Below are 8,871 nucleotides of genomic sequence, written 5' to 3' on the forward strand. Positions count from 1 at the left end.
AGGAAGTTCTGTCTGCTCCACAGTGCCGGGAAACACCTGTTGGCGGACACCAGTACTACAGCCCAAGGATCCAACAGTGCCACCAACAGGTGAATCCCTCCACTACAGATCCTGAGTGTTGGAAGATACCCGCTGGTGGACACTGGTACTGCGATCCAAGAGACCGACAACACCACCAACGGGAGAACCCTTTCCTGACAGTTTGAGTCTGGCTCTCACTGGGATCACCTGGGCTAACTTGGTATCAAAAGGATTTTGTGGAATCCTGCGGGGTAAGTGTAACCCCTTGTCTGCGAGACTTCATGAAAGTGGATTGTGTGCCTTTCCAATTTTGTCTTGAGCTCCTTCTTTGCCTGGACTGCCTGAAATCTCTATTCCTGAAATGTTGAAACCTGGAGGCGATAGTTTTAGTGCGCCTGGTTCTTCTATCCTGTGGGAGCAAGCCGGATTTACCTCCTGTGACACGGGAGATGGTCTTGTCTAACTTCTCTCCAAACAAGGCCTTCCCGTCAAATGGAATTTTGCACCAGTTCTGTTTGGATGCAATGTCTGCTGCCCACAGTTTTAACCATAACGTGTGTTTTGCCATCACACTGTGTAGCATTGCCTTTGTGGAACACCTGATGGAATCAAATCGCTGCCTCCCCGATAAAGTCTGCCAAAAGCTTTAGCTCCTCCAGAGCCTTTATTATATCATCTTTAGGGACATCTTGACAAATTGCCTCTTCTACATTTTTATTTCAAATGTTTTTTATTGGTATTTTTCACATAGTACAGATAAAGGCATACATACAGTATGAAATAAGGTAACTAGGTAGTTCCTTGCATTTGCTTTCTTTAGCTATATATTAAACTAAGTATAATAAATCTATCACCATCAATACAGATTTCAAAAACTGGATAACACACAACTTTGTCCTGTAATCACACCTAACTATTTAGTCTGATAAATATTTGGAACAGAAATGTATACCAAACATATTGGGTATGGAGGTGTCATTTATACAGATTTAAGTTGTTAACTTGTTGACGTGTCTGGTGCCCTCGGCCCTCTCCTGGCTCTCAGATGGTCGGGGGGGGAGGCGAAGAGCTTGAGTTGCCCATGTGAATCAGAGGGAATCATTTAAATTCTATTTCAGAAGTGGGTCAAGTTATATTCCTAGGTCCAAGACAACCATTTCCTATCAAACAAGTTAATTGACTGGTTTTGACTTGATATGTACGTTTCACATATGTAGTTTGTATTTACTCTACGTATAACTTCAGCTACATTGGGAGCTATCATTTGTTTCCATTTACTTGTTATTGCCATTCGAGCTGCTATTAAGATATGGGAGACTATTGTTAAGGACTGTTTGGGAAAACTGTCTAGCTGCATTCCAAAGATGGCCGTAGTTTTGGCTAATGCCGCGTACACATCGGACAATTCGATCATGTGTGGGCTCCAGCAGACTTTTTTTCCCCAAGAGTTCGACAGACCTAGAAATGAAACATGTTTCAAATCTTTCCGACAACGCTAGGGCAGCTATTGGCTACTGGCTATGAACTTCCTTGTTTTAGTCCGGTCGTACGTCATTACGTACAAATCCGTCGGACTTTGGTTGATCGTGTGTAGGCAAGTCCATTCATTCAGAAAGTCCGTTCATTCGGAAAGTCCGTCGTAAAGTCAGTTGAAAAGTCCGCCGGACAAAGTCTGCCGTAAAGTCCGCTTGTGTGTACGCGGCATTAGATTAGTGGTCGTTTTAGTAATGTGTGAGTTTAAAGCGGACACTGATTTCCAGAATGTTTTAATAATCTTGCATGACCATAAAATGTGGAATAGGTCACCATTTTGTCCACAGTTGCGCCAGCATACCGCAGGTGTATTAGGGTATATATGATTAAGTTTGGCTGGTGTCAAATACCAATTGTAGGTTATTTTTATAGCATTCTCCCAGTGAGAGGTACAATGGGAAAAGCTCAGTGTCACATTAAGGGCTTTATTCCAGTCTGCTAGGGGGTATTCCTTTTTTATAATTTTTTCCCATTTAATAATTTGAGGAGTTTTAAATGTGGCCTAAGTATAAAATTGATGCGCTTTAAATAAATAGTGCACAATATGCTGCTGCGACTAAGCTTAAATCCAGGAATAAAAAATGCATCCTTGAAAAAGTCACGTGTCAGTGATGCAACGCGTGGGAGGAGCTTAGGACGTTCAGTGCTGCAATACACCTGAAGGTTAACAGCAGCTGTTTCTCTATGGGAAACCTCGTCCACAGCGGCTGACTGCAATCTGCATATTTGAATGCTTCTAATAGACCGGGAGTTTGTGAGTGTATCTCTTGTCCCTGTTTTGCTTGTGCACTATCTAGTAAGTTCACTGCACAATGATCTATTTTTTCTTTGCTTGCTTTGCATAAAACCTTTATCCTGAGAGCCGAATCACCAGCAGTATTATGGCTAAAGTGGGATGCAAGAAAAACTAAATATCCTGATACAAACAATCTAACCCAGTGAGTCAATCAATCTGGATTAAGGGAAGGAACTGTTTAATTATTTTTACTTTCCCCCACTATTTATCTCTGCCTGGACATTGTACTCAGAGTGGCATTATTATTTTATTTATATTCACCGTCACATCACCAATTTGAAGATTTATTTTGGCAATTTTAACACATGTATTAGCACCATAATTATTTATCTATTTTATTCACATGTATGCATTTTTTTTTTTCCTGGATTTAAGCTCAGTCGCAGCAGCATATTGTGCACTATTTATTTAAAGTGCATCAATTTTATACTTAGTACTATTTGTTTGGTTATCTGATCACCCTATATTGATAGCAGCTTTAATTTACTGATTTTATCATAGCACTAACTATATTGGTATATATATATATTTTTAAGCACAATTTATTTATATCACACATATCTATCCACATCAGCGCTTGGTTTTTATTCATTTTTTTAAATGTGGCCTGTTGGTTGTTCAGGTACTTATAGAACCACGATATTCCTTTCTTGTGTGGCGCTGTACTCTGATAGTATGTCCAGATTGCATTCACGTTGACATAGGGATTAGAGTGATTTCTGTGGAAATGTTTTAGTTGTGCTGCTTTATATAAGGTTTGTATATCTTGGGACATTAGCATCTCGTCTATGGATAGTTGATCCGTATTGGATCTGGAGACTATTGAAAATGATGGGATGAGGTATTCGTAGGCTGTTGTAGGGATGGTTATGGCCCTGAGGGAATCATTGTATCGAAGCTCGCGTAGTGATGTGTTCTAAGCTTCAGCTGCTGCCAGGATAGTGGCTGCACTGTTTATATTCATTTTCTGATGTGTGGCACTCCCGATCAATAAGGAAGTTAGGTTCCCTTTTGACAGAATACTTTTCTCTACCGGAGGTTGCAGCTGCATTGAATAGCGTTTGCAATTGTGTGGTGTGAGAGTAGCCTGGAAGGTTTTGTAGTATTCTGAGGATAGGCCATCTGCTCCTGGGGACTTATTATTAGGGAGTGTGTCTTCATCTATGGTTGGAAGTTGAAGGTCGGCCAGATTTTTTGAATCGTTTCATCTTTGGGTTGTATAGTATCTGGGCCATTCTGAAGATTGTATAACGTTTGATAGTATTCTCGAAAGGAGTTTGCTATATCCCTTGGATGGAATATCTTAGAGTTAGTTCCTGGATTCAATAGATATGCTAATGAATTTTTTGTGCTTCGTGCTTTAAGTTGATTTGACAAAAGCTTGCCAGCTTTGTTACCTTGTAGTACATGGCTTTGATTCTATGAGTCTGTTTTTCGTGATCTGAGAGCATAAGAAGTCTCCGTTTGTGTCTACACGTTGTTAGGTCGGCGAGAGAGTTTGGGTTGTGAGTTTGTTTGTGGTGTGTTTCAAGGATTTGTATTTTGGCGAGTAGGTTTTCAGTCAACTGCAACCTGTGTTTCCGTTCTCTAGATGCCAGCTGTATCAACAGCCCCCTAGTATATGCCTTATGAGTGCACCATACAGTAGACATGTTTGATTCGGGGGTTAAATTGAGTTGGAAGAATTCCTCTAATTGTACAGTCAGTCTTTCCCTGATTGATGAATGGATGGTGATAAGTGTGTTGTATAGTGATATTGAAATAGAGAGAATAGCATGATAAATGGAACAAGAGTAAAAATGTAAAAACATGAAAGAAGGAATAAAAAAGGCAAAAGGGAAGGAAGAAGAGGACCCAGACACGTGAGGGATGAGACAGAGAGATGAAAAAAAAAAGGGGGGGGTGGGAAAGAGTGGCAGGAGAGAGGAGGGACGGGTGGAGTGGGGAAGGGAAGATAGGGGAAGGGGAAGAAAGGGGCCAGAGAGAAAGAGCTCAAAGAAAGGATGTAGAGATATTGGGGAAATGGTGAAAAGTGAAAAGACAGTGAAGTGTGAAAGGGTGCAGGTGGGGGATTGAAAGTATAAATAGGAGAGGAGCCCAGTAGTTGGGAAAGTGTGAAGAAGATGTGAATGGGGCCGCCCCCCCCCCCATTTTTTGTCCCTCCCTCTCATCCCTCACGTGTCTGGGTCCTCTTCTTCCTTCCCTTCCCATTTGCCTTTTTTATTTCTTCTTTCATGTTTTTACATTCTTACTCTTGTTCCATTTATCATGCTATTCTCTGTCTCTATTTCAATCTCACTATATAACATACTTATCACCATCCATTTATTACTCAGTTTTTGACATACTGATACCCATTTATTTACAGTTACTATTTTCATTTTACCTTTACACGAGTATGTGAATAACTACATGCTGTTGGTCCTAGAAATATAGAGAATAGTCAAAAATGTAAAATAATTTCATAAACAAACTTATTACTCCTAATATTATATGATTGGTAATGATATATATACTTCTATCCCTGCTAAATAAAACGCACTGATAGCACTGTTACTTGATGCTTCGACTGCTGGTGCTACTCGCTTGCCCTCACGCCCCTCCCTTGTGACTCCTCGCAAGACACGCACAAGTGGTTGGCTCCTTCTGTTGATGTGTTGGCTGGCCGGGGTCCCCTGCTGGGACTGAGTGGGGGAGGCTTTGGAGAATTTTAGGCTCAGGAGAAATCGCTTAACACAATGTGATTGGTAACTATACCGATAAATGTATACCCATTATTCCTTATTTTATTTTATGGTTATATCCATGGATCTCAATAAATGCAAATTTCCTAACAGGGCCAAATCCTTTGAAGAAGACCCAACGGGGTCGAAATGTGTCAGTATTAACATCCTATTTTAGCACTTGAACCTTGTATATTATTGTACCAGTTTCACTTGTGTTATCTCTTGTATCACAGCTCCTATTTTGACTATCATTGTCACTCTCTGTGATTATGCTATTAATAAAGTTCAATAATTTTTAAACCCTACAATATCATCTTCCTACCCTTCTGCTGCCTAGAAAACCCCTTATGGGGGACAAGTCCCTTTTTTCCATATTACTTGGGGTGTGCAGCATTCAAATCTTCTCATCATGTGTCTTCCCTGTTCTATAGTTAGAAAGAAATGAATCCTTGAATTTGATCCATGGGGAGCTGAAAAGTAGGTGAAATCTCTCAGTGGCATGCATACACCTCCATGGATCATATGGAAGGTTCTTTTTAAGGAAGTCTTGCAAGGTTTGTCTAACATGGGAACTTGGTTTTGAGACATCCATTTTTTTGGTCTACTATGGTGTTAAAATTACCTACATGTAGGAGTGAGCCCTTTCGAATCTTCTCTACTTTCCTGTAAAGAGAGTAGAAGAACTTAAGTTGGCCAACATTAGGCGCATACAGATTTACAATAGTATATGAGGTATTATTAATAGTACAGATTAGGATTATATATCGGCCCTTTTGGTCAGTGTGGACCTCATGCATTGTAAATGCTACCGAGGAGCTAATAGCTATAAGGACACCATTTTTCTTGACTGGGGCATTAGCAGTGAAAATGTGTGGATATAGGTGGTGGGAGCACTGTGGTGCTTTGGCTGCATGAAAGTGGGTCTCCTGAACACAGAAGATGTCTGCTTGTAGCTTCAGGGCTTCTTTCCAAGCTGCTTTGCGCTTAAAGGGACAATTCAGACCGTAGGCGTTAAGTGAAACAAGTGATATGGTCATGTCATAGGGTTATAGTTATAAAGCTTAGTAGATTACCTTACACTTGGGTAGTGAGTGTGTGAATGATCATCTTGAGCCATGAGATGCTGGGGTCCTCTTGTGAGTAATGCAAGTACCTGACATTCTCCAGAGTGTGTAGGCATCGGTTCAATGGAATTGACGTCATCTGAGAACAGAAAAAGTTAATGCAAGATACTTACATATGTACAGGTGATCTTTTCTCTGTGGGTGGTGAGATCCAGATAGCAAGGAATGAACAGAGCAGAAAAAGAAACTTGTGCCATTGTTGCGCTAACAAGAGAACAAAAAGAAAACATTTTTTCAAATGTGGTGAACATTAAACTATGTAGGTAATCCGGTGGATTACTGAGTAGCAGCCGCTACTCTACGGGTGAGTGGGGATAACTACCAGCCCTTTAGGGACGGCTTCCTTAGAGTCATTCAGTAGGGGAGTAATAACTAGGAATGGAGAAGTCCTATTGATTCCTGTGTAAACTGAGGCTTTCTCTAGAGTGGGGGCTGTGTCGATCCTCAGTAGATTGTCAATGGTCAGAGATGTCATTAGGGTGTCAAGGCTGAGTATCACTTCTTTGTTGATCGTGGTCGTCGGGGGTGGTAGGAGGTTCTGGCCATCTGCGAGTGTAGTGATTATATGTTGTCTGTTGCCTCTGTTAATCACTATATTAGCTGGGGGGACCCATCTATTTAGGATCTTGTGGTTTTGTAGCATTTTGTTACGGAGACCAGTTGCCTGCGGGCAATCAAGGTATGAAGGTTTGGGCATTCTGTGTGCCCTGTCGATAACAATTACTTGCGCTGGGAGTTCTGGTAGTAGGGTGGTCATCATTTGATGTATGTAACATTTCAGGTTGCCTGGCAGTACAGACTCGGCCACCTTTCTGAATTTAAGGTTGTTTCGCCTAGAGCGGTCTTCGAGGTCTGCGATTTTAATTTTGATCTGCGTGATTGCATCCCCTGTATCTCTGTGTGCATCCACTAAGTCATTGTGGGCCTCTGCATGCTCTCCCATTCTGTCCTCCATGTGGTCGACCCTGTCTCCTAGCTCTGCTACTTCAGCTTTTAATGAGGAGACTGCTGAAAGCATGTCTCTGTGCAGTGTGCTGTGGAGAGCTACTAGCATGCTCTTTAATGTAGTGTCCACAATTGGTTGCATTGTGGTGGGGAATTGTGTGATGGGGTCCAAAGAATCTGCGGCCTCCTCCATGCTGCCCCCCTCCCCCTCCTCCTCATCTGTGTCATGCAGGACAGGGTCCAGTCTGGGTCTGGATATCTGGGGTTGTGGGAAGGGGAGCTGTGGTTAATTACCTGCCCCAAGTGACGATGAGTCTGTTTCATTTGTGTGTCCAGCCTGTGTCATCCGGAGCGGTTCTTGCCTTGTGTTGCAGTGGCTGAGGTGGTGGCGCCATTTTTGCTGTGGGGGTTCCGAACCTGAGTGAACATGTCCGCAAGCTTGCGGGGGGCCACTCTGGTATTCCCGATTGCTCATTTTCACTCCAGTGCCGGGCTGAGTGCTTCTCCTGCACGGGGGTGAAATTTTCTAAGCCCCGAGTCGCTGCGTGCCGCTATAGGAAGCCTGTGTGTCCCGGAGCTCTCCTACACTGCGGCCATCTTCTGTGCTGCCAGACATGCCCCCTCTCACCGCTTCTACATTTTATGACCAAACAAGCACAGCATTGGACACAGATGTCAAAGCTATTGCTGGCTTAAATGCGTTTCCAGCCATCTGATAGAAGGATAGATATGGATCTGAAGAAAGCCTATCTAAAAGATCTTTAAATTAAGCTGAATCATCCATAGGAAGTGCAATGGTCTTCGCCAGGTGCACTACCACTGCGTCCAACGGCATCCAGCAGAGTGGAATCTGATTTGGCTAGGGGATACAGCTTTGACAACTGATTAATTGAAAATCTCTTTTCTGGGGGTGCGCATGTGCGGGTCTCCCAACATGGCCGCGTAAGCCAGGAGCTCTGCTCTGCCCGAGCCAACAAGCCGCACTAGCGCAGGTGCCGGACCTGAAGGAAGCCCGTATCTAACGGGGATAGCACGGGGAGTAGTCCTTGCACACCGGGATGACCAGCAGCTCGGTCCGCCACGATCTGGGGCCACAATTCACGGCCGAAGGAACACAGGCCACTTCCAAGATGGCGGCCGCATTTCAGCCACGAGATTCACAAGCAGGGGGACACTCGGAGTTCAGGCAAGTGATAAACCCAGCCATTCTATCCTTCACCCCACAAGCTAATCCAGGCTGCCATAATGTCACAACCCCCTCGCCTGCATCTACAGTATCGTTGCTTGAACGGTCATTTGAAAATTACATGTTGTCTCCCATGAACAATACACCAGGCCCAGGGGCTGATAATCTCCCCGCTTGTAACCAGAAGCAGGCCTTGGGTCAGTTACAGGACATTCCCCAAAACGCAGGGGATTTGTTCATTAAATTTTCTGAACTGCTGGAACGAGGTCTGGCCATTACAGCCAGTAAGATCACTACAGAAATCAGAGCAGACTTCCAGAATTTGGGCTCTAGAATAGAAGCCATAGAACATAAGCTAGATATAACGGTCTCCAGGGCTAATCAAAATACAGATCATATACACGTAATACAGGATCAATTGGAAGTGGCGTTAAACCATATTGATGATCTCGAAAATCGCTCCAGGAGAGACAATTTCAGGGTGAGAGGTATTCCGGAATCTGTTACTGATGCACCTAAAGCCACACAGGACCTTATACA

The sequence above is a fragment of the Aquarana catesbeiana genome, linkage group LG05 (assembly GCF_042186555.1).
Source record: "Aquarana catesbeiana isolate 2022-GZ linkage group LG05, ASM4218655v1, whole genome shotgun sequence".
Lineage (NCBI taxonomy): Eukaryota > Metazoa > Chordata > Amphibia > Anura > Ranidae > Aquarana > Aquarana catesbeiana.